Source organism: Protopterus annectens, chromosome 4.part0, assembly GCF_019279795.1.
Source record: "Protopterus annectens isolate FY-2018-M chromosome 4.part0, PAN1.0, whole genome shotgun sequence".
In the NCBI taxonomy this organism is placed as follows: domain Eukaryota; kingdom Metazoa; phylum Chordata; order Ceratodontiformes; family Protopteridae; genus Protopterus; species Protopterus annectens.
The window spans coordinates 1107039218-1107065338 of NC_056733.1; the positions used below are offsets into that span (position 1 = coordinate 1107039218).

The 26121-nt window shown below is 39.9% G+C and overlaps 1 protein-coding gene across 5 annotated transcripts in view; it reads left to right on the plus strand.

The window, feature by feature from the left end:
* RELL2 (RELT like 2) overlaps positions 1-26121 on the plus strand; it is a 610006-nt gene that overhangs the window by 107926 nt on the left and 475959 nt on the right. Inside the window, exon 2 of one of the 5 annotated variants that reach the window (XM_044069084.1) lies at positions 11385-11547. The exons of the other annotated variants lie outside the window; for them this stretch is intronic. The gene's annotated coding sequence lies outside the window, so the exon portion shown is untranslated. The remainder of the gene's footprint in view (positions 1-11384; positions 11548-26121) is intronic. 5 annotated transcript variants of the gene reach the window in all.

Genomic DNA, 26121 nt, shown 5'->3' on the forward strand with positions numbered 1-26121 from the left:
CAAATGCATTAATATTCAGTTTCTGCACTGAAGTTAAGCTGCCATGTTTTACACCACTCCCCTCCCCCAATTTTACCAAGTCCCTTTTCACACATTGTGCACATTTTGTTTACCTACTGTGTTTCTTGTTGTTATTATGAGTAGAAAGGCACACTTTCTTCCACACCTTCTGTTTTACACATTGAAAAGGACTAGCCCCAGTATTGTCCATCATACCCCATTGATGACCTAGCTTAGAGCTTTGTGGACACCATGTGTTACTGCCTTCTGTCTCATTTTTACAAGCTGTTTTACTTGTGCTACTGCCCTCATCATCCATCTTGTTTATTTAACAGCTTTTGTGTGGTATGATGTGAAAAGATTTGCAAAAGTTGAAATATGCTACACCTGAAACCCTTTTATTGTCTAGTGCTTTGTTTACCCAATCTAATAACTCATCTCAGGTGTATCTGGCATACCCCTTCCTCTGTGAAGACAGGTTGCATTGGAGCCACTGTCTCACTGGCTTCTAAACAGTACAAAGTTTTTTTTTTTCCATTCAGAAGAGAGTCCCTGATTTTTCCTGCAGCTGAGATCAAACAAACAGATTGATAACTTCAGCATCTCTCCATCTGCTAGTCCTGCAGCAGCATGGAACAACACCTGCCATTTTCCAGGCTTTAAAAACTTTACCTGCACCCATGATTTATTACAACAGTTAGTTTGTGATATTATAACCACTTCCTCTGTTATGTAACAAGTTTAGGGTAAGGCCTAGCAGTCCTCATGACCCTTTAATTTTTACAAGTATTAGGATCACCTCTTTTATCACTGGCATTTCTGCTTAGTTGTTATAAGCAGGACCACTAGAAAATTGCTGAAAATTCTTATCAAAATGTGTGGAAAAATTTTGCAAAAAACTGCACGGAAATTGCAGGTTTTAGTACCCAAACCTAATACCGTCTAACAATTTATGTTGGAAGATGCGGTTTGTATTAATCACATTAACAAGACAGATGTGTAAATGTGTACAGTTGCTCTCTCAGCCTTCCTTAAATGTAATGCAAACTCTAAACTTTGCACATCACCTTTCAAGGCCTCTAAACATCACAGACACTGTAAAGCATACATATTAAGCATGCACTGGAGTACTCCGTATTTAACAGACTGCAGTGGAAATCTAATTTTCTGTGCCTCTGTTGTTGAAAATGAATTTACAGATCAGTTAGTAAACTTCTGCCTCCTCCCCCAAAATAATTTAGTAGTGAAAGGTCATTCTGCGCCCATACTAGGAGCATTAATTGCCAGAAACTGTGAAAAAAGAATCACCTTGAATGAAAGTGGTGACAGGTAAAGGTGTTTATGTGCGTCTCTTTACATTTCATAAGCATGCTAGGTAACTTCAACTGACAACATATTTGATAACCTTTCATATATTTAAATTAACATTTAGGATGAACCATTAATAATAGGGAAACCAAGACATACAGAACAAAAAATTGAAATCCCTGCACTATCCATATGAAAGGGGACATTTACACCTTTTTCTCACACCTATCCAATTTTCTTTGTCACTGGCAAGTCCTCTGTCTGTTTAAATTCAGCATTCACATGATCAAGTTTTAATACATAGCCCAAATGATGAAATCAGTCACAGAATAAATCACTTGTAAAATGACTTACCCCTTGCTTTTCTTACCAATGCTGCTACATTTTGCTAAGCTGTTGCTATCATTTTTTTTGGATTTACTGAAATAATAGTTGTATCATTTTGGCCAAAATAAAGTGTCATAAATTATTTTAAAAATGCAAATTCTGGGATGACACCCATGTCCTCTATGGACAGAGGCAGTTTGTGAATATAGTCAAAATGCCACTTGCTGACCCTTGTTAATTTTCCCCTAGGGATAGAAAACTGGGCAAAATTTGGGTAAAACTGGTTAAGCCTGTAAGGGCTCTTGAGCCATTAGCCTAGTAATCTCACAGGATCATAAGATCATAGGAAGTTACTAGGCTAATGGCCCTAGGGCCCTTACAAGCCCAGCCAAGTTAACCCTTGTTCCCAAGACTGCCTGTTACGGGTAGACACTAAATCAGCACCTATCACCCATATCCAAGAGGGACACAAGTGGAACCCCCAGGTGAATTTATGGTTTCCAATCCAATCATCCAAATTATATTTAAATAGGGTCAACAAGGGGCTCTGCTTAACATGAATTGGAAGTCCGTTCCAGAGATGAGGTATCCTCTGCAAGGTAAATCTGCCCCTCCAGCAAGTTCTATTGACATCACATACCAGGTTAAGGTCCCTTCAGTATGTGACACGTGTACTGTTTGACTTGTGAATGTGTAGCATTTCCATTAGGGCATGGTCGGATATTGCCTTATATGCAAGGCACAGGTCATCTCTGAGCAGTTTGTACAACACAGAGTAAAGTGACAGTGATTTCAGTCTGTCTGCATATGACATGTACTGAAGACCTTGAATTTTCTTTGCAAGAAACCTTTGCTGTCTCTCCAACTGCTGCAGGTGTTTAGAGAGGTACATAGCAAAGGAAGTATTATATTCTATTATTGGTCTGATGATGGAAGAGTAGAGGGGGGTTATAACCTCCTTTTTTCTGGAGGCAATGTCCTTACTTCTGAGGTGAGCAATATAGAATGCCCTTCTTACTACTGTGGAGACGTGGTGGTCAAAGGTAAGGTTGCTATCAACCCATGTGCCCAGGTCTCTCAACAGTGATTGCATGCTTAAGGTATTGGTATTTATGGAGTAGTTTGCAGGAGCATCACCCTTGCTGAAGAGGATGATAATGCATTTTTTTGCACTGAGTGTAAGTCCATGACTTTGGCACCAATCATTAGTCTGTGTAAGCCCTTCTTGCATGATATTGACATCATTAGGGGACTGAATGACTGCTCCTAGTTTGCAGTCATTGACAAACTTTGTCAGCCACAGACCTTTAGTTTTTGCCTGTACTTCATAGAAGTATATTCCAAACAGTAGGGGGTCAAAGAACAGACCCCTTTCGTACACCACTGGTTACGGTCTGCTGGAGAAGGTAGAGTCTCCTATTTTGACTGTATGAGTTGTATTGCTGAGCCAGTTTGCAACCCACCTGATAAAATATGGGTTGATACCCAGCTGGGTGAGTTTATCAATAATGCCTGAGTGAAGGATGGTGTCAAAGGCCTTGGCTAAGTCCAGGTAGGCCATATGCACAGTTTTAACTTCGTCAAGAGCTTTGGTGACTGTCTCAAAGAAGTCCACCAAGTTTAACAGGCACAATCTACCTTTGATGAAGCTAAACTGGGTAGGGTCGAGTGTTTGTAGATTACCTGTATCTTTGTTGATAAGGTTCATAATGATATGCTCAATCGCCTTGCAGATAAGGCTGGTTAGACTTATGGGTCTATAGTTCCTAGGGTCCATGGATACATCCTCTTTATGCAAAGGGATGACAGTAGCTGTTTTCCATTTAGCAGGGATGGAACCCGTGCTAAGGCTGTGGTTGAACAAGGTACTCATAGGTTCATAGGTTGGTACTAGGCTATCAGCCCTAGGGCCTACAGAAGCCTAGCCATAGCAATTCCCTGGCTATTTCTTCCCACACTATTTACTTCCCTGGACCCCTGTCTAGGAGGGCGACTGACATGATCCCCGGGGTGAATTTCCTTTCTCCCATCCAATCATCAAGGTTCCTTTTGAAGAGGGCCAAAGAGGTGCTCTGCTTGACATGTATGGGCAGTCTATTCCAGAGTCTAGGGAGTCTCTGGGTCAGGAACCTATCCCTCCAGCATGTTTTGTTTATTGTGATGACAAGGTTTAGATCCCTGGAGCATGTGGCTCTGCGGGATTGGGATTTCTTTTAAGTCTAACGGTGTCAGCAGTGTTGCTAATTCCTGTTTTAATCCATTGTGAATGCAGACTGGGATGTTGTCTGATCCCATTGAGGCTGTGCTATTAGCCTTGGAGAGGATGTTTAAGACTTGCTCCTTGTAGCAGATACTAGGTGGGGGACAGGTGGTAGGGATGCTTTGTGTTATATGTGGTGGAGGCAGGGGAGTGAAGTTTGCACTGAACATGTCAGCCAGTAGGTTGGCAATATCCACTGGTCCTGTATATGTAGTACCATTAACTTCAAGTTCTGCACAAATCTGGGTTTTTCCTTTGAGGTTTGAGATGTAGCTAAAGAATGCTTTATGGTTTTCCTTAGCTAGGGATGCTAATTTGGATTTATAAGTAGCTTTAGATGACTTTACAAGATGTCTTATTTGCCTATTTAAGTTGAGGATGGAGTGCTTCCAGGTTTGAGACCATAACTTCCTACTCTTAGACAGCAGATTATTCCTCTTATTATATAGCTTATTAATGTCTGATGTCTGCCAGGTGGGTTTGTTCTTCCTTGAGGATCTTGTTTTGGTCCTATCAGGTATGGCAGAGAATACAATTGTATAGAAGCTTGTATAAAGCATTAGTGTATATCCCAGCATAGGTAACCTGCCCATCAGTGGGGTGGGGAGTGTGAAGCTGTTTATGCCATCACATAAGAGATCATAATTGGCCTTAGTGAAGTTTTTCAGTCAAGTTGTTGCTGGGGGGGGGGGGGTGTCTGGTGTTACTGTTACCTCCACTGAGACTGATTTGTGGTCAGACCTCACTAGGGAGGGCAGCACACTTGGGGTGGTACAATAATCCCCCATGTTGCTGAGCACCAGATCCAGAATGTTTGAACCCCTTGTGGGGGTGTCAACCAGCTGGTCAATGGCATTGGAGTTAACAAAGTCCAGGAACCTTTGGGTGAGAGTGTTAGTACATGTATGGTTAACCCAGTCAATGGACAGGTAATTAAAGTCACCCAAAACCAGGGTGTTCGGTTATATGTTCATCGACTCAAGTAGATCCAGGTAGGCTGAGTGGGTGTCCTGGTTCATGAACTTCCTATGAACCTTGTGCAGAGAGCAAGATAAAAATTGCAGAAATTGTGGGAAAAAAATGTGTTTGCAATTTTCCAGAAGTCCAGTTTATAACAAATTTTCATTTTCTGCCTCTGTGAATAAAGATCAGAAATATTCATTAAGCAGCTTGTTTTTTTCATCATCCTTCTCTGCCTACTTCCATCTAGTTCATTAAAATTCGCTGTGTTTCTTTGCTGAGCTCCGTGTCTGTAATAATATTTTCCTTTTGACTAAACTCATATTTTCATTATTATTTGCCTTTCGCGTTCTGACTGCCTTTCCTGATTCCTTCTGCTTTAGTTGATAATAATATCTGTACTTATCTGTTTTATTTTATTTTCTAAATGGTGTATTTTCCACTTCTGTCTGATAGTGCCTCATTTGAGAACCATATTTCTGCATGCTTTCTGATTTGCAGATTTGGCTCATGTAAAGGCTTATGCTTCCATGATGAGTGATGTTTTTATAACTCCTACAGACAACACCACACTTCAAAATGAAAGTGTGGTGAGAGACCATGGGCCATGGTGGTAGATCACCCTTGCCTTGGACCATCACACCCCGATAGTGTTTAGGAAATCCTTTTACTTGGTGTGGCTGATTGCCAAAGGTATTTCACCTAGATCCAAGAAGTTCTTTTACCTCTTTATATTCTGCATTGATCAAGTTTATTATTGAACACAATGCCCAGTATGAGATGCATCTTACTACGCATATCACGCAACTAGAAAAAAACCCAGAGGTTACTAACTAAAACAATCAAAGGCTTAAAAGACAAGAACTATCAGGACAGTGAGGAAGCTTTGTCACTTTATTCAATGTTCTATAACCTCCTCAGGAGTGCTCTGTGTCTAGCCTTTTGTGCCATTAGGGATCCAGTAGTCCCAAGACCTCTTTTATCTCCAGAAATCAAACAGTGCCATGGCACTTAAACTAGGGATATAAATCTGCTTCAGCCAATAAACAAAACATGGTGGGGAGACAGATTTGTCACACAATGCTTACCCTTTCTCTGGAACAAACTTGTAATCCAAATCAAGTTATGTGGCACACTTACTTCCTTCCTTCCAGAAGGAGTCAGACAGCTGGATCAGTATATACAAATACACCCCTGGTATGGCTGGCCTGTTGCTCATTGAAAATGCATGCACGTTTAAAGGGAGGTACTGGCAAGGTGTAAACAGCCACAGGGTCAGTTCATAGGTTCATAGGTTCATAGGTTTATACTAGGCTATCTGCCCTAAGGCATTTATAAGCCTAGCCCAAAGTTTTGTGGCTTACGCCACCCCTTATCTTAAAAAATACTGTGCCCATTAGTTTGTTGTGCCTCTGTCCAGCAGTGACACAGAGATGATTCCCGGGGTAAACCTACGATCTCCCATCCACCGGTCAAGATTTCTCTTGAACAGAGCCATCGAAGTGCTCTGCCTCACATGGACTGGGATTTTATTCCACAGCATAGGGAGTCTCTGGGTGACAAATCTATCCCTCCAGCATGTCCTATTTATATCCGTGCTAAGGTTTAAGTCGCTTGCTCTAGTGGAGCTGGTAGATTTGGATTTTTTGAGGTGGAGTATGTCCATTAATTCCGGGTTGGACATGGCCTTGTATGTCAGGCACAGGTCACCTCTGAGCAGGCGGTATGCGACTGAATAGAGCTGGAGTTTCTTCAGTCTGGCAGCATATGACAGATTTTGGAGTCCCTTTATCCTTTTGGTGAGGAACTTTTGGGGTCTCTCAATTGCTGCAGGTGTCGGGTGAGATACATCCCGAATGGGGCATTGTACTCGATCATTGGTCTGATAAGTGAAGAGTACAGGGGAACAATGACCTCACTTGATCTGGATGTGAATCCCTTCATGATCAGGTAGGCAATGTAGAAGGTCTTTCTAACCACTTTAGCAATGTGAGTGTCAAAAGAAAGGCCACTGTCAACCTGGGTCCCCAGGTCCCTGATAACCTCTTCTGTGCTTAATGGATTGCCACCTATATGGTAGCTTGGGGTTACCTTGTTTTTCCTGAAGGGTATGACTATACATTTTTTGGCATTTAACTTGCCTTTAAGTTGCCTTGTATCTTGTATGATTCTATGATAATGTTCTTCCACACAACCATCATGCCTTCCTGCTAGCCCTTTCCTTAGGCACTGTCCCATTTTACCAAAGTTTACTATCCTTAATCCAAAAGCCTAATCTTTTAATTGCCTTGACTCTGTAGTCAATTGTTAACAACATTGTTTGCTGATGACTTATTCCCATTTTGCAGCAGTTGCCAGTCTGAGACCTTCTTACCTTGTGCAGGTCAGAACATTGAGTCATACTAGATGGCTGAGGCCCACTCCTTAGCAGTGCATTAGTAATGTTCCAACTCTTAAATGTTGCTGCATCCCAGGTATCCCATGTAATACTTGGCAAAATGAAGTTGCCATGAATATTAACCTCCTTTTCCTGTAATCCATTAGATTCCATTTATTAATTTCATATGTCCTTATTCATCATGAGAAATAATTCTGTACAGCACCCTTATGCCAGTTGTATGGCCATCTGTAATACATAGGATGCCATCTTCCATTGTCATATTTCCTTCCTTACCATGGGGAGTGATTCTGTATGCAACCCCATCATCAATTCCATGGTCATTCCCAGCTTCCACTGTGACCCACAGTACCGCCTCCTCATTTATGAATGTATTTATTTATTTATCCTTATTTATTTACTTAGTTATTTGTTTTGTTGTGTTCTTCACTTACCTCACACAGACAGTTATGCCTTTTCATTCCTTTATTTTGTATATACTGGTATACTTCCCAGTCAGTTTTCTGTGTGCTACATTTCTGTTACTGTCACAATATCAAAACATTTTCATCTATCAAAGCCATATGACACTTAGAGCAGACAGATCTTTCCCTATACTGTGGACATGAGGACACATATTACTTTCATAGGTTCATACGTTCGTAGATTGCTAGACTAAAGGCTGAAGAGCCCTTACAAGCCTAGCTAGTTTTACCCAGATTTTACCCAATTTTCTCTCCCTAAGGGAATTGGAAAAAAGTGTCAGCAAACAGGGTTTTGACTATTTTTACAGATTGCTTCTGTCTATAAGTGACATGAGCAGCACCCCAGGAATGAATTTTCAATTTCTCATCCATTGGTCCAGATTGCACTTGAAGATGGTCAGGGAAGAGCTCTGTTTCACATGAATAGGTAGCCTATTCCAAAGGAAGGGCAATCTCTGGGACACATATCTGTCTCTCCAGCATGATCTATTGATGTCAGAGATCAGGTTTAGATCTTTGGCGAGGGTAACCTTGTGCAGTTAGTTTTGTGAATATGAAACATTTCCATGGGCTGGGTCAGAGACTGCTTCTATTTGTCTTGACCCATTTTTCATTTTTGCTCCATGTTTTTTAAAGAGACGATGTAGAGACAATGCTCTGAATATACGAAGAAAGGAATTATGTTGTACCATTTGGAAAAAGTTTACTTTAATAAGTCTTATCATTTGTTATGTTTCTGACAGCAGTAAACAGCATCATCAAAAGCACCTTACCTGCAGACTCACATAGGCAGTACGATGGAGATGCTTCTCACCTGCAGACTTGGACAGGCAGTATGATGGAGATGTTTCTCACCTGCAGACTTGCATTGGCAGTACGATGGGAAATGTTTCTCACCTGCAAACTTGCACAGGCAGTACAATGGAAAATGTTCATCACCTGCAGACTTGCACAGGCAATATGATGGAAAATATTTATCACCTGCAGACTTGCACAGGCAGTGCAATGGAGATGTTTTTCACCTGCAGATTTGTACAGGCAGTACGATGGAGATGTTTCACACCTGCATACGATGGGAAATGTTTCTCACCTGCAGACTTGCACAGGTAGTACGATGGAGATGTTTTTAACCTGCAGATTTGCATTGACAGTATGATGGGAAACATTTTTCACCTGTAGACTTGCATTGGCAATACGATGGCAGATGTCTCTCAAAGACTTAGTGATACCCTGTAACGAGGATCAAGTTTAAAGTAAGGCACCTAGTAACAATGACCTATTTTCACAATAAGATTAAAGACTGAAGTTGAAATGCTCTTATTTTAGAACACATCTTAATTCAGGGGGTGGATTGTGTAGTACTCAGTCTTACTTTATAAACTTTAATATTTATTTATGCTTGTAAACTCTTTTGAATGCAGGTCTAAGGAGAAAAGCTCCACAAAAAAAATAAATACAACAAATAATACAATATTCAATACAACAGCATTGGTACAACAGGAAATAATCACAAAAAAATAAAGGAAAATTTAACCCAGAAGCTGAGAATATATTTTTTCATTGATATTTTGACATAGGGGTATTCAGAAACATGTAACTAATATGTGAAAATCTGTTTCCAATAGGTTTGTACAGTGCAGTATGTCTTTCAGATTCAGAAACCTCAGTGGCATTACAGTGGTATGTAATCATAATTAGGGAACACTACAACAGTCCACCAGATACCACTAAATGCAAATATGTCAGTGTGGAAGTTACAGTCCCAGAGCCTTTCTTCGGGATCTAAGTAGTGTTGTAGCTCAATTCAAATACAAACTCTATGTCACTATTTCACATCATAGCATTTTACAGTATGGACCCACTGCTGTCTATGGCAGCAGGGGGCTGAATACTATGAGTGTGTGTGTGTGTGTGTGTGTGTGTGTGTGTGTGTGTGTGTGTGTGTGTGTGTGTGTGTGTGTGTGAGAGAGAGAGAGAGAGAGAGACTGTCTGAGAGTCTGCAATAAATGATCACGTGCTGGAATGTGTGTGTGTGTGTGTGTGTGTGTGTGTGTGTGTGTGTGTGTGTGTGTGTGTGTGTGTGTGTGTGTGTGAGAGAGACTGTCTGAGAGTCTGCAATAAATGATCAGATGTGCTGGAACATGTGTCTGTGTGACTGTATGTATGAGCGCACACTCATGAGAACACTTCTGAATGTGCCTGTGCAACAGCACAGCATTGCATGAGCTCACAGTGGGAATACTAGTGTGGTTGTTATGCCATATGTTCAGGTCAGAGACATGCAAATAAGCTGCTAGAATTTTGTTAATTATTCAAATGTATAGTTCTTAGCCAGTGTCCAGACTCTCCCCTGCGCTGAGTTAATTATCAGAGTTACCAAACAAGTCTAACAGCAGATTTCATTCTTCTGTGAATGACAGCCGTCACTTCATACAAAGAATGACAGCTATCACAAGGCACATGAAAGCTTTTTGCAGTATTTCATTCTGTATGTTGTAAGAAATCCATGTGTGTCACTCCTAAACATTGCAGCCATAGAAATGCTGAGTGATTCTTATTTCACTGTTCTGTTTAAAACTAAAAGTTCCATTTGGGACATCCATCTTCATTTATCCACCTTCACATTCCAACATTGTCCTGTAGCATTTCCGGAAAAGATATGAGCAGCTCTCATTACTGATTTATGTCACGCTCTGAGATTATATTTGTCTTAGGCACAGAGTCCTTCATGCATGACATTGTTCCAAGTTGTATTGCTGTATTGCTAATCATATATGCTGCAGGCTTCCTATAAATGAATACTGAAGACTCATTACAACTCTTGTTTTTAGAAACTGATAATTGTGTGCAGTATCTGCCAGTCAAAAAGCCCCTAGTCCACTGTTAGCAAGGGAAAAACCTTACTTATTTATGTATTTTGTTTACGTTTGTACAGCTGCTTATGTATTTTGTATATAAAAAACAAAAGCTACTGTCTCTCACATGCATAGTTGCTGACCTTTATTCTCACCACTCAACTCCTTCTGGCACCTTCTTCTCTGTCGAAGAAGTACAACAGATCAGTAGTAATAAAATAGTTTTGATATGAAACTCTATATACCATAGATCCACAAGGTTGAAACACTGCTGTTATACCCTTTTACTATCAATCCGTGCATAGCCGGCCTTAGACGTAGGCCAATTAGGCAGTTGCCTAGGACGCCAGTTTAGCAGTGGCGCTTTTCCAGTATTTATTTATTTGTTTGTTTGTTTTTTTGTAGTAAAGAAGTGGTTTCTTTAAAATATGTTGAATGAATACAGGAAAAAAAAAACTGAGGAGTAAGACAACCTATGAGAAAAAGGAAGAAAAAAGTATTCTGAATGGTGTAGGTAGATTAGGATAGGGGCACTGGGTGGTGTGCAGGGTGCTGTGCAGCCTTTTTGCCTAAGGCACCAGTTAACCAAAGGCTGGACCTAAATCTATTCTAGTAAATGTTATAGTGGTCCAAAATCATAGCACAGAGCCTCACATTCATGTATTAAAAATGAAAACGTGCTATTTGCACATGATGGCACATCCAGTTTGCATTCATTCATTATTCGATGCTTGCAGCAAAAATCTGGATTTTTTTTTAATCATCATGACTACACTGTATCTTTTTGATTATGCATTCTGCTTATGTTACAGATTCAGTGTCAGCAACAACAATTCTGATCACCTACCTGTAACGGTCTACTGACATGCCGCAGACCTGGAAAGGCAGCTTCAAGCAATTTCTGCTTCAAGCATTGCATAGTGCCCTTACTTTTACATTGTTACATGATACAAAACAAGAGTTCACTGACCATAGGTGAGAGCACTTCCCAGACTGTACTTTGAAGTGTTGCAACCCGTCATTATTCTTCTGAACTAACTCTTTTTACATTATTTCACTTTAGCCGTTAACTTGTGCTTCATAGCACTTCACTCTTCTCAGCAAGTCAGAGGCTAGGATTGATAGATATTTAACACATTTCACAATGCAAACTAACACAGGTAGTGGCAATTTGCAGGGAGCAGATGTTTCAGAAATGTAGACAGTATGGCCACTCAAGGGTAAACATAGGGCACTATGTAGCACCTATGAATGAGTACATAATAATAATATAGAAATTAGGAATGCTATGCAACTGAGACACGTTGACTACATAAATTATGATATCAAACATGGTGGAGTGATTCAAAAAAGTTCAAAACAGGTGTACTTCTCTGTGGCACTAACATATTTTAAACACCAGAATTTCATGGTGTACAGACAGCTGGAAACACTAGGATAAGCAGCATCTGTAGCAGAGTAGCATGTGTCAGTGGTCATTACTGGAGCCAGTGCCCATGATGTGGTGTACTGCCACAATTTGCACCTTCACAGAAAGTGTCAGTTGTAAACACGTGGACAGGGAGACCATGCAGGACCTCTGTGTCCTCCACAAGGGGAACCAAGGTGGTTGCATAGATTGGCCATCCCAGTGGACATAAAGGTATATGTAGCGCAGATCATCTTAGCTGCAGGGACTTTTCTGTGGCCTACCGGGGACACATTAGGGATATTGCAGATGTCTGTCTTATGGGTCCTACACCAGTTCCTCAATGTTAGGCTACAACTTATGGAGCAGCACATGTGGATCCCAAGAACTACAGATGACAGAAATACCAGTTATGTTGCATTTTATGGCACAGCCTATTTTTCTGAGGTCTTGGCAGCCTTAGCTTGCACACACATATTGCCATCCAGTCCTCTCCTGTTCTGCAAGGACTGAGATACATCAAAAAGAGGGACTTCCACTCCCTGAATTACCAGGTGGTGTGTAATAGTCAGGGCATTATATATAATGTATGGTTTACTATCATTTGTGCAAACGACATTCTGTCAGAACGTATACTGCCGAAAATCAGAATGTCATACACAAAATGAAAATTGTATGGGATAGTTGAAGACACTTATGCAAATGCAGTAGTGTATTCGCATAAGTGTGTTTGACTATATGTATGTAGATCGCGGTATAGTGGGGACTGGAAATTCTTCCATATCCCCATTGTAGTGTGATCTTGGAGTTGTAATATATTAGTAGCAGGGGGTTTGGGGGGCCCAGCCCCCCTCAGGGGGATGCAGGGGGGCTTGCCCCTGCAAAAACATGATATGTCGTATAGCAGTTTGATTTATAACAGCTCCTGTATGGCGATCATGTGATGTTTTCAGTGACAATGTCAACTTAAATGTGTCGATCATTTGGGTCGATGTTGTGTAGGAGTGGAGAGCCTTTTGCAATAATGGTAGTAAACCATAATGTATCCCTGCACTGTCAGGCAGTTCCCATGATTCATACATATGCATACAACTGACCTATACCAATGGTTCATGCAGGGAACTTCCCACAGGATCATCTAGTTGATAGCTGCATAAATACACAGGTTGTATAGAGAATTATTTATAGTTACCATGCAAGCAGGAGGAAGGCCACGTAAAGTGGTGTGATTGTTATGTGCTGCAGATAATGCCAGATATACCCTGGAGCTCTAGATGATGACACTTATCCATAATCGCTAGACAATGGCATATATGCCATACAGCACAGCTCATAATGAAACATGAAGCATTCTGGAATATGTGTTGTGAAAACTCAAGGGACACTTCCTTTTTCTGAATGCAATAATGCTACAATGGAGACTTGGGACCTGCAGCAAAGTCTCTGTGGTGTGCACCTTGTTGCATAATATAGCACTGCAGAGACATTTGGTGCAGCAAGAGAAAGTTCCTGCAGTGATCACCACATCAGTAGGGTTAGCAGCAGGAAGAGCAAGGTGTAAAGTCTGAGTAGATGAACAGGTGGCAGTTTGTGGTATCATATTTGAAGCAGAGGTGAGCAGAATACATTGTGGAACTCGCAAAGAGGAATTATCTAGTCCACAAGTATGGACTGTGATACAGACACCACAGAATAAAATTATATATGCATTATCACACTTGGTCTGTTTAAGGCAGAGGCTGAATTTGCCAGAGTGTGTATAAGACTTAACCATACTCATGCAGGTTAGGGGTTGGACAGGGCATATATATCATCACTTGTACAGGGAGGGGATACACTTACAGGTGTTAGCAATGCTGTTACATGGGGTAAGGTCATAGGAGTTGAATTCAGTAGCCATGTACTCTGGTAGCAAGTCATGGAGAGTCGAGGATCACATCTTCTAGTGGTCAGATTGAGCTGCTATGTTGTGATTGATGGCACTGTCCTCTGTGGTGGCTTACAGTCTCAAGGCTTGATGTGGTCTAAGAAGGAGAAGGTGTAGCGCTATGGTTTCATGCTTGTGTATCTTAATAAGGCATCCCATGCCAGGAACCTACAGAGCAGAAACATCCATGACTTGGATGACAGTCATGAGCAGGCATGGTGCTCTGTGTGCCCACAGGGGACACAGACCACCATGCCTCTGTGCTCACAGGGGACATTGAAGGGGTTGAACTTTGAGCCTGTTTGTTACCAGCAATGTCAGAAATCTTAGGTGTGGAGCCAAAGGAGTATTTGTGCCCATGAGCATGAGACTCATGATTAGCAGGAATGGCAGACTTTGTGGCCACAGCAGACAGTGATACCATATCACCAATGGTCTGTGTATTCTGACTATGGTTGGCATTTGCTCAGCTACCTTACATTGGACCCTCACCTCATTACAATAGACTGCATGGCCTGCAAAAGCAGAGTGGAGGGCAGTTACCCTGTGTCTAACTGAAGTACCCATAAAGACAATATTTGCCTTCAGTAACCTGAGTAGCTCCATCTACTCCCTGTCCAAATATTCTGTGTCACTGTGCAGGTGTTGCACATCGTCCTGCAAACCATGAAGCCCACTCACCATCTCTACAATATTGTTGGTAGCAGCTGTCTGTGGCTGAATCACTGAAATGAACATCCATAGATTTATACAAAGCATCATACCCAGATTAGTGAGAGATGCATACCTAAACTAGGAAAAAGACCACAGCTGTCTGTCCTGTGAGTTAAATGAAAATTAAGTTTTTCCTTACCCTCCCACCCTGGTGGTGTTGTGTTTTTAAACTCAACTGCCTTTCTAGTTGCTTGCCCCTTATGTTAATTTGATTTGACCACATATCATCTTCCCTCTCCTTTTTCATTGGCTATTGTGAGTAATCACAGAATTATCATTTTGTGAAATCACCCCCTTCAACTTTTTAAATTTATTGGTCATCCCACTGTATTCCATACAGCCAGAACACAAAGTGCCCTCCTCCTTCCAATCTATCTTGTTCTTTTAAAATTAGTGTCTCTCACTTAGATAGCTAAAGCTTAAGTTATCCATCTTTCATATCTAACTGCTTAGTGCACACTGCAACTCTTAGGCTATTAGCCCATTTTTTCCATCTTACCTTTAAAATTTGCAATATCTCTTCCAAGATCCCAAATTATTGGAGAGCCCACATTCTGTCTTTCAGTAGTCATCTTGGGATTAATGCTTCTGTTTTGCTGCTGGTGAGAGAAGGAGCATAGATACATTATTTTCTAGAGATTGCTGATCACTGGAAAGCCTAATAACTGTTTCATGGGTGCCAGCTCGGACTGTATGCTTTTACTTTGCTCCTGGTGAGAGAAGGAACAGAGTGTATTGATTCCTGACTGTTTCTGACTGACCAGTGAGTGTCTGTGTTTGACCTTCCTGATTGGTCTGTTTGCTATTCAAGGCATGTATCAGGAAAGGGCTACAACAAGCCTACAAACCCATGCAACATCTGGGACAAGACTGTTGACCATCAAAGAGCCTGTGGCATGCTTCTCATCTTGGGACTGGGGCTAGAGAAGAAACAAAGGAGTATTGCATCCCAGCAGCATGAGGCTATGGTGAGACTAATAATATTAGTAGCCAGGCAATAGTCGTTCAGGTGAAGTCCCTCTTTTCATAATTCTTGACAAAGCTAATTCTTTCTTTTCAGTAAGTATTGCTTGATTTGCTACTGTTTAACCTAACATCAGAATATCTCCCTAAATACTTCATCCACAAATCATCAGGGTCTACTTAACAGTTTCCCCTCAAGTGTGTGGCAGTACCCTATATAGGCATAGACACATTGAGTGGCATTCTTCCTATAAAAGCACCCTTGACATTGCATCAATAATTAGCTGCACAGGGCAACTTGTTTGCAGTGACAAGCACTGCCCCCAGAGTTGCAAACCAGATACTCCTGCCATTACTTTATTTTCTCTCTGACCATCTAATCAATTAAAAAGGGTCTGTTGCCATGGATATGAACTTTCCCACTATTTCTGTTACCAGCTTGGTGGATATGGATATCCTAAGGCAATGTAGAAATTGCCTCATATTTACTGACAACCAGCTAATTCTCAAAAAAAGTGATATGTTATGTGAGAAATGTATTTGCACAATGTCACTGGAGGCAAAGCTCTCACATAAAACCACTACTAATGTTAATAAGTTTGTCAGTAGTACACACACTGCACCCATCACACACAGCACAAAGCAGACACATAAACCCACATATGCTGAGGCACGTATATAACATTCCTAAATCCCAAAGACCTCCTAGATGAAATACACATAAATACCCTCAGCAGTCTTGAATGCACTCTTTCAAAACAACACCCCCATTAACACATGTAACTACATCTCATGGAGCCTTTACTTCTAAGCCTATAAGGCAAGCCACCATACAATCCAACACTGTGGTAAATGGACACTCCTCTGTAAGATACACTGATGTCCTCTCACCAGGCTGAGTAAGGAGAAGGTCACAGTCAGTTGCTTATCAGTGGCCAGAATCGGCCATATTGTGCACACACTCAGGTCATTGGACCACAAGCACTGGTATGACTCAGTCATAGTCCATGCGGGTGTAAATGACTTGGAATTACCTCCCCAGACTATGTAAAGACAGACATCATGGAGCTCTCAGAATATGTGTCCAAGGCTGGTATGAGCCTAGCGTTGAGCTGCATTTTACCTTCTCCAAGGATGATACTATCCACCCAATTAAACTTAGCTATGCCTATGCCTCATTACTCATAAACTATTATATATTTTCTTTTTACCTATAAATAATGATTTCCTCCCAAACTACACTGTGCCGAGTCTCCCTTTACATTTCCTACTGAAGAATATATTTGTTTTTTCCTTTTATATTTTGTATATACTTAACCTGCCTCCTCTCTTGACCTTAGTCTTTCTATTTATCTATGTTTTATAACTGCATATTGTATAGTATAAGCATTCTTGCACTACAAGTTTTTTGTTTATCCTCACAGAATACTATGTTTTAACCTGTAATATTTTATTTTTTTATATAATTAATGCTGCTATTTAGTCATCTTTTCCTGGGTTTTTTTTTCTGTCGATGTACCTGAAATCTGCTTGTTTAATATGAATATTTTTATTTAGTCTTATTTTGTATATTGATTACTAAGTTTTTCATTTATCTGTAGTGGAGCTTATCTCCCCGGGCCTCTACTGAAAATGGACATGTATCCAGTTAGTCTAGCCCGGTCAACAAATGTAAAATAAAATAAATAATAAATAAATAATGATACCACAATACAAACAGAAGATGACTGACTTAGTTTCTGCTGTCATTTTAAGAGTGTGCCAAATTTGTCTGCATGGATGGAGATGGTCAACAGTCCACGCTGCTTTGCCAGGGATGGTCTGCACCTGTCCCCCTCTAGGCTTTTGAATATTAGCTAAAATGTTGTCTTCCCCCATAGGGCCTTTTTAGTCAATGCCAAACTAAAAGTACTTCTGACATAGGAAATCAAAACCAAAAAAATCTAAAGGTGTTACCATTCAATGCTAGGATTCTAAAAAAATAAACTCCTGCATTCAGTGCTAGGATTCTAAACAAAAAACTCCAGTCTGCACAAGGTCCTCTTATCCTAGAGAATGCTGATATCTGTGTGGTCACTGAGACATGGTTTAGAGCTGCAGAGAGCACCTCAGCAGTGCAAGGCTATAATGCCTTCCACACATTTAGACCAGCTACTACACAGGCAGGGACTAAAGGTGGAGGTTCTTGATTTCCATCAAAAATAAATATACCTCAAGGCTGGTAAAACAGATCAATGCACTTGAGCTTCTCCACATTCAAATAACCATAGAAAAATCCTATACCATTCCTTGCAAGCTATAGGTACCACTCTATGGCCCAGGAAACTCATAACACGTATTTCAATTTATTGGAATCACTCAACATCCAACACAATACCATATTCATGGGTGACTATTAAACTGGGAATCATATACGACACCAAACGTTTTGTAAACACAAACTCCCTGGACCAGACATTCAGAACACTGACCAAGGGTGCAACCATACTGGATCTGGTCCTCACTATGTGGGAGAGTGCTGCACACCCGTAGTGTAATGTCTTCTCTGGTAAATTCAGACCACAAAATGGTCTCCTTTGGAGTAAAAATAAAATCTGGAACCCCAACTAACCCGGGAATATTCAGGAACTACTCTAAGGCTAACTTACTCCTATTAAGTGATAACCTGGCAACATTTCAAGCCCCTGAGAACACTGTTGCCTACGCAGAACTGTTCACAGAAACCATATACAAGCATGTTAATAGCTGCATAGAGGTAGCAGTACTCACCAAGAAGAAGTACAGAACTAGCATAAAACAAGCCACCCTGGTGGAATCACAGCATCAATAGGCTGCATAATAAAAGGAAGACACTCATGGCAAATATTACAAGGTGCAGCACCCAGCAGGATAAAAGCACACTCATCAAACTAAACAAACAACTCAGAGGACAAATAAAGTCTACCAAAGCCAAATTTGAGGTAGATTTGGCCTCCCAGGCCAAGGACACCAACAAGACATTCTTTAGCTAAGTCCACAACCTCAAAGGCAATACATAATTGTATACAGAGCTCATTGTTAATAGAGCCACATATACTGAGCCAAGAGATATAGCAAACCTACTAGCTGACAAATTCAGATCCAACTTTACCCCTCTTTCCCACTCAACCTTTCCTCAGAAAATACCATCAAAGATAAACCCCCTGTTTCCACTAGCGAACAGGTCCTTAATGTTCTCTCTAAGGCCAAGAATACTGTATCAATGGGTCCAGACAATATCCCAGGATGCCTTCTAAATAGCATGAAACATGACCTATCAGGACCTCTGGAATTGCCATTTACCTGTTGCCTCCAAACAGGCTCCATGCTTCACAAATAAAGAACAGCAACAGTTATCCCTCTTCACAGATGTAGGCCATCTACAGACCCATATGTCTCACTAGTCTCATATGCAATGCTATTGGAAGAATTATCATGGAAATGATCAATAATGACATAAGAAACCTCAGACACTGGATCCAACCCAGTTTGGTTTCATTAAGGGCAGATCATGCCCACTCAGCATGGTGGAGTTCTATGAGAAAGTTACCAAAGCAATGGATGAGAGCAAAATGGTTCATACTGCCTACCTTGACATGGCCAAGGCATCTAACACAATACCATACTCAGACATTGTTGACAAACTCAGGAGGTTAGGTATAAACTCTTAAGTCACCCAGTGGATAGCAGCTGGCTTACAGACGGAACCTAAAAAGTAAAAATTGGGGAGTCCACCTCTACAAAGCATCTAGTCACAAGCAAAGTCCCTTGGGGATTTGTCCTAGGACCGCTCCTTTTTGGCATTCACTTCTCTTAAGTCAAGGCCAATGTTAAGGGCCTCTGGCTGACTAAATGGCTGACTACATTTGCTGATGATTGCAAATTAGGAGCAGTCATAGAATCCCCCACTTACACAAATGTTCTCCAGGAAGAGCTGACACAAACAAATAACAGGTGTTAGAGCCATGGACTAAAATTAAATGCCAAGAAATGCATTTGGGAAGTCATCCATCCTTGGTAACTATCAAATTGACAACACACCCCTTAGAGTTGACCTAATAGTCAACGACTTGGGGACACACATAGTAATTTAGCCTTTGATCATCACATGTCTACAGTGGTGAGGAAATCATTCTATGTTGCATAACTTATAAACAAAGCTATGGCAACTTGATTTTAGGGAAACTTATTATCAGGTAGTACTCGAGGCAAATAGACACCCCCAGGACTCAGCGACCATATTTCCTTACTTCTTCTCTTAAAGCTAAGGTCTGCCAAGCATTAATTTATTTTTATTCAGTTTATCTCAGGGGGACCCTATCCATTTTTCAACAGTATTTTTTTATAATTTTTTAACAATATTTTTAATAATATTTTAGCAGCATTATTTTCATCAATATTATGAATATCCAGTGACTATTCATGTATTTCTTTGTAAGTGAATGTCTTGTATGTGTTTTTCAAATTAGCTCAGATTTAGTGCTATTAAAACTTGTTTTACAGTGCTTATGCCTTTAAATTTAAATTGAGGACTTAACTGATGGAAAGATGGATTGCTATTTAATCACTGGATTTTACTCTTCATGTTATCTGATGAAGTCTGGGAGGTACTTGGACGAAAAAGTTTTTAAGGTATTGTGAGCAACAGTATTTCTTTGCCAATAAACGAGTGAACTGGGAGATTGTGTCCCTCCTGGTCAGTCCAGTACTTTTGGTTTTTGGTTTTGATTTCTGGACTTTTTCCATTTCCTGGTTCAAAGTAAAAAACAAGTTATTTAATCACCTCTAGGGCCTCGGCTAAGTTGCCTTCAAGGAGTAAAATACAAAGTACAAAGAAACTACTCAGTGAACAAATAAAGTCTACCAAAGCCAAATTTGAGGTAAGTTTGGCCTCCAAGGCCAAGGACAACCACAAAGCATTCTTTAGCTATGTCTGCAACCTCAAAGGCAACACACAATTGTGTGCAGAGCTCATTGTAAATGGAGCCACCTATACTGAGACAGAAGATATAGCAAAACTCCTGGCTGATAAATTCACCTCCAACTTTACTCCTCTCTTCCCCTCCCTCAGGAAATATCATCAAATATAACTCCCCCTACTATCGCTAGGGACCAGGCCCTTAATGCTCACTCTAAGATTAAGAACACTACATCAGTGGGCCCAGACAATATCCCAGGATGCCTTCTAAACAGCATGAAACATGACATATCAGGACCTCTAGAATTACTATTTAACTGTAGCCTTCAAATAGGCTTCGTGCCTCATGAATGGAGAAAGGCAACAGTCATCCCTCTGCGCAAAGGAGGGCCATCTACAGACCCTGGAAACTACAGACCCATAAGTCTCACTAGTCTTATATGCAAAGCCACAGAAAGAATTATCATGGAGATGATTGACAGAGATATAGTAAACCTCCAGACACTGGACCCAACCCAGTTTGTTTTCATCAAGGACAGATCATGCCTACTCAACCTGTTGGACTTCTTTGAGAAGGTCGCCAAAGCAATGTGTGAGGGCAAAATTATTCACACTGCCTGCCTTGACCTGGCCAAGGCATTTGACACAATACTCCACTCAGGCATTGTTGACACACTCAAGAGGTTAGGTACAAACCCGTATGTCACCCGGTGGATAGCCAACTGGCTCACAGACAGGACCCAGGAAGTTAGAATTGGGGATTCCACCTCTACAAAGAGGCCAGTTACAAGTGGAGTCCCTCAGGGATCAGTCGTTGGACTGCTCTTTTTTGGCATTTACTTCTCAGAAGTCAAGGCCAATGTCAGCGGTCTCTGGCTGACTAAATTTGCAGATGATTGCAAATTAGGAACTGTCATTGAATCTCACACTGACACAAATGTTCTCCAGGAGGGGCTGACACAGACAAACAACTGGTGTCAGAGTCATGTACTAAAACTACATGCCAAGAAATGCATTTGGGAAGTCATCTATCCCTGGTAACTATCACATTGACAACACACCCCTTAGAGTTTACCCAGTAGTCAAGGACTTAGGGACACACATAGATAGTAATCTAGCCTTTGATCATCATGTGTCTACAGTGGTGAGGAAATCATTCTATGTTGCACAACTTATAAACAAAGGTATGGCATCTAAGTCTAAGGAAGTCATTGTTCCACTGTATTTGGCATTCATCAGACCTATCATTGAGTACAATGCTCCCTTTGGTATGTACCTAGCCAGGCATATCCAACAACTGGTACGTCCACAGAGGTTCCTCACTAAAAGAATACAGGGCGTAACTAATATGACCTATGCAGACCGCCTCAAGGCCCTATCCCTGTATTCTGTCTCCTACACGCTTTTGAAGGGAGATCTGTGCCTGGCATACAGGGCATTGTCAGACCCCAGTCTGATGGACCTCCTGCATATCCACAAAACAAACAGTACCAAAATTACCTGTTCTAAAGTCTTAAACCTTGCCTGTGCTATAAATAGGACTGGCTGGAGAGATAGGTATGTATCCCAGAGACTACCCTGTCTATGGAACAGGCTCCCCATCCATGCCTACATGTGATGCAGAGTTCCTCCCTAATCCAATTCAAGTTCAACTTGGACAATTGGATGGGAAACTAGAAATTCATCCCTGGTTTGGCACCTATGTCTTGGATGCAAACAGGTAACCTGTAAATGGTTCATTTCCCAAGCCCATGCTTACATTTATCAAGGATATCAGAACTTATCAGAGATTTGGGATTCATGGCTAGGTTTAAAAAGGCCCTTGTGGTCATTAGCCTAGTAAACACCTATGAACCTATGAACTACTATTTATAATTACCTGCAATAAAACACTTAGCACATTAATATAATTAATAAATTAATAAGATACTTCCAGTTATAATCATTATTCAACTCTCCAGGTAACAAAGTATTATAATTTAAAATATATAAAGCTTCCTTATATAACAAGCTATCTTTAAGGGTAACGTGTTCACCTATTTTCACCACAATTTATTCCAGAACACAGCCTTTTAATAAAGCTGAATTACTTTGATGACAAGATTTAAAATGCATAGCTAAAAGGCTTTCCCAGTATACATTCTTAATGTCTCTGTTATGTTCTTGTAACCTGATTTTGAAAGCCCTCTGGCTTTCACCTACATAGAACAGGTCACAGGGGAATTTCAAAGCTTAAATAATTCCTTCAGTATTACATGAAAACTCTTGAATGAGATTAAATTTAACCCCATTAATTTTAGGAAAACTATTAACTACTTGAAAATATATGGAACACTTACCACATTGAAAGGTGCCCTTTTTAAGAAAAATGTGACTAGAAATATTAGTAATTAGCAAAACAAACTTGCTATGAACTAACATATCAGCTAAACTGCTTCCTTTTTTCAAAAAAATTTGGGGAGTAGAACTTATTATGTTAACTAATTCTTTATAACAACATGGGCCAATAGTATTTTAAAAGCCTAACAATTTCTTCACTAAGAACATTATAAACAGTTACAAAATAAACATCCCTTTTCTTATTATTCTCTCTTTAACCATTAACATTAGAAACATAGGGTGGGTTATATGTAAAAAATGGAAAAATATCCATATCATAAATGCCAGTATTATTAATCTTAATCTGGCATTTATTAATACTACCATCAAAAATATCAACAACATTATATTACGTTTTAATGTAACTTTTTGTGGGAAATTAGGCAGACAAGGTAGACCTTTCTTGGAAACAGGGTTGCAACTGAGATCCACAAAGTTTTTATACAGCTTACCTTCTGATGTTGGTTAGTACAAACCGTTTTAAGAATAAGATGTTAAATGGTAAACAGCAATACAGGAGGTGAATACTGATATTGTAGGAATAATAAGGGCTTGGGCAACTTCATTTATGGTTGTGACAAACTGAAATGCTGCCAGCCCAGCTAGCTGGAATTTTGTAAATAATTATATGTCACTTGAAAATATTAATATTATTTATATAGAAATGTGACTATTTGTGAATATTAATGATTTATATGCTTGTTTTACAAATGTAAGATAACTATATGTTATGTGTACATTAAACTACTGGTGCAGAAGTGTGTGTTGAACTGTATGTTCTGTACTGAGCTTCAAGAATGTAACCACAGTGTACCCTACTGGAAAAGAACAGAGTTAACATGCAAACTCTAAGAAAATAAGTGAATTGTTTTACAATTGTGTTTATATTTCAGTTTCACTGAAGGAGACAGGATATCTACAGGTAGAGGTTTCTTTATATTGTCTTGAAACAGAAATAATTACTAGGTTGGGAATGTAAGGTGTTTTTATTGCTCTTTGACTTCCTAGTAGCTGCATATCTGAGAGAGAAGTATTTTTCACAGAGAAATGTTTAATTTTGTAAAGTATCTGTTACCTTGGGAACTGAAGGCAAGTGACAAATAGTTATGTCATCCATCTGACCCAGCAGTAATGTTTTGATATTAATTTGGGAACTGTCTCAGAGACTGTGCATTTTTTATTTGTCTTTGGACCGGGAAACATCCATCTTCAGCACTTCTCATCTGCACTTGCCTTGCTCTGTAAGTAAGATTTAGGTATAGCATTTCTCTTAGAGATAGATAGGACTATAGTAAAGATTAGTTTAGCTGTTTAGACTGTCCTGCAATGTTGCTTTAAAATATTTACTGTGATTCTGAACTCTGTAGTCACTGTGTTGAGTTATTGAGTATTGTCTTTTATTATTTATTATTAAATATATTTTAAATCTTTTAATTGTGGCTGGTTTGTTTAGAGATATTTAAGCTCTTGGAGTACTTGCATATGTATTTGGTGACACTATATACGCCACTCCTAAATAGCCTTGAAAGTCTTGGTCATACTTACCATTTGGATAATAGTAACATTACACAGTAGAATTGGTCACCCTTTGGGAAGGGCCTTATTGTAGCTGATAAGTAGTGGTTGGTGGCAGCTGGTACTATCTTATAGTCTGGGCAGAAAGGGGCATAGCTAGTGAACCTGCACCTTCCTCAGGAGTGTCTGTATGTCTGTGTGTCAGTCTCTTTGTATATAAATCAAATCTCAAAGTCTGTGTGTGTGTGTGTGTGTGTGTGTGTGTGTGTGTGTGTGTGTGTGTGTGTGTGTGTGTCAGCTACTTGGGCAGGGACACAAAGCACTGGTTGGACAGAGAGGTTACTGAAGGTTTTGACTTGACCACTCAGCTGAGACCTTAACCCTATAGTTGTGTTAGTGAGCCATCTTATTGGGGATCTGGAGAAAGAGAGAAACCAGTCCCAGACTGACTGTGATCTCTGTGTGCTCTTAAGGTAAATTGTACTTTACTGTGTGTGTACTTGTTATCCTCCCAATGTGGACATCCCTCACTGGTGCTAGTGGTGAGGATTGAGGTTCCTTGATTACTGGGTCAATGCAGGGGCACCACAATTGTAATAAATGATTTTAAGATGTTTACTGATTACAGATAAAGCAGAAGACAAGGTGTCTTTATGAAAGAGAGCACCTTGGTGTTACAACTGGACAAAACAGTGAAGAGAAATGTGATGGATAGTTTTGTGCTTAAAATATGGGCTGAAGGAAAAAGCCCTGATAGTATGACTGCATGAAACACTTGAGTTGTAGGGAGAAGAGAATGCTGATCTGACGACAAAAACTTTGTAATTGGGGAAAAAAAGGAAAATATAGTTTTGATGGAGGATTTTAATCTACCAAAAGCATTCTAAGGTATGCAGTCCTTCCAACTACGAAATAAAGAGTTGCTCATGGGAAAATTAGTGAAGCTAGCTGGGTTTTGTCAAAAAGCAAGAGATCCTATAAAGAATGATTAACCATAACTATACCTTTGTGATTCAGAATCTAGAATTGTATTGCATCCTCTTGTACAAGTCTGAAAGAGTGACTACCTTTTTACTGCAGCATTTTAAAACTTGCCAATTATAAGTCATTTCTCAATTTCTTATACTTTATTTGAATGATAGGTAATTATATGCTGGCATTTAAAGGTTATTACACATCAGTTCTGATATACTAAGACACTATTCTGAGATAGTGAGATATCAAAAACAGCTACTAGATCACACAGAACGAAAGGAAAAAAAGCAGCATATGTTATTAACAGTTTTCTAAAAGAGCTGCCTATCAAGAAGGAAATATATTTTACAAGACATGACAGTATAATCTTTTTTAGTAATTATGTTTTCAGCATATTTTGTGTCTGTTTGTATATATCCCGAATCTCTTAAGGTTATGCTGTGATTTTATGCAGCATGCTTAATTACTTTGCAAGTTAGACATTTAAAGGTTGAATTTGTAATAAAGAAACCAAAATAATTCAAGAATGCAGTATTATAACTACAATAAATTAAATAATCATATGTTTATAAACACATATAAATTGTGAAACTGTGACTTGCTTATCTGAATTTTTCATTTGTGAAATATTACTTACCGTTTGACATCTGGATGACACAACTCTCAGCTTCTTTATAAGAATTAGGGACAAAGTGAATAATAATGGAGTGTGGGTGGAGGTGGGTACAAAGT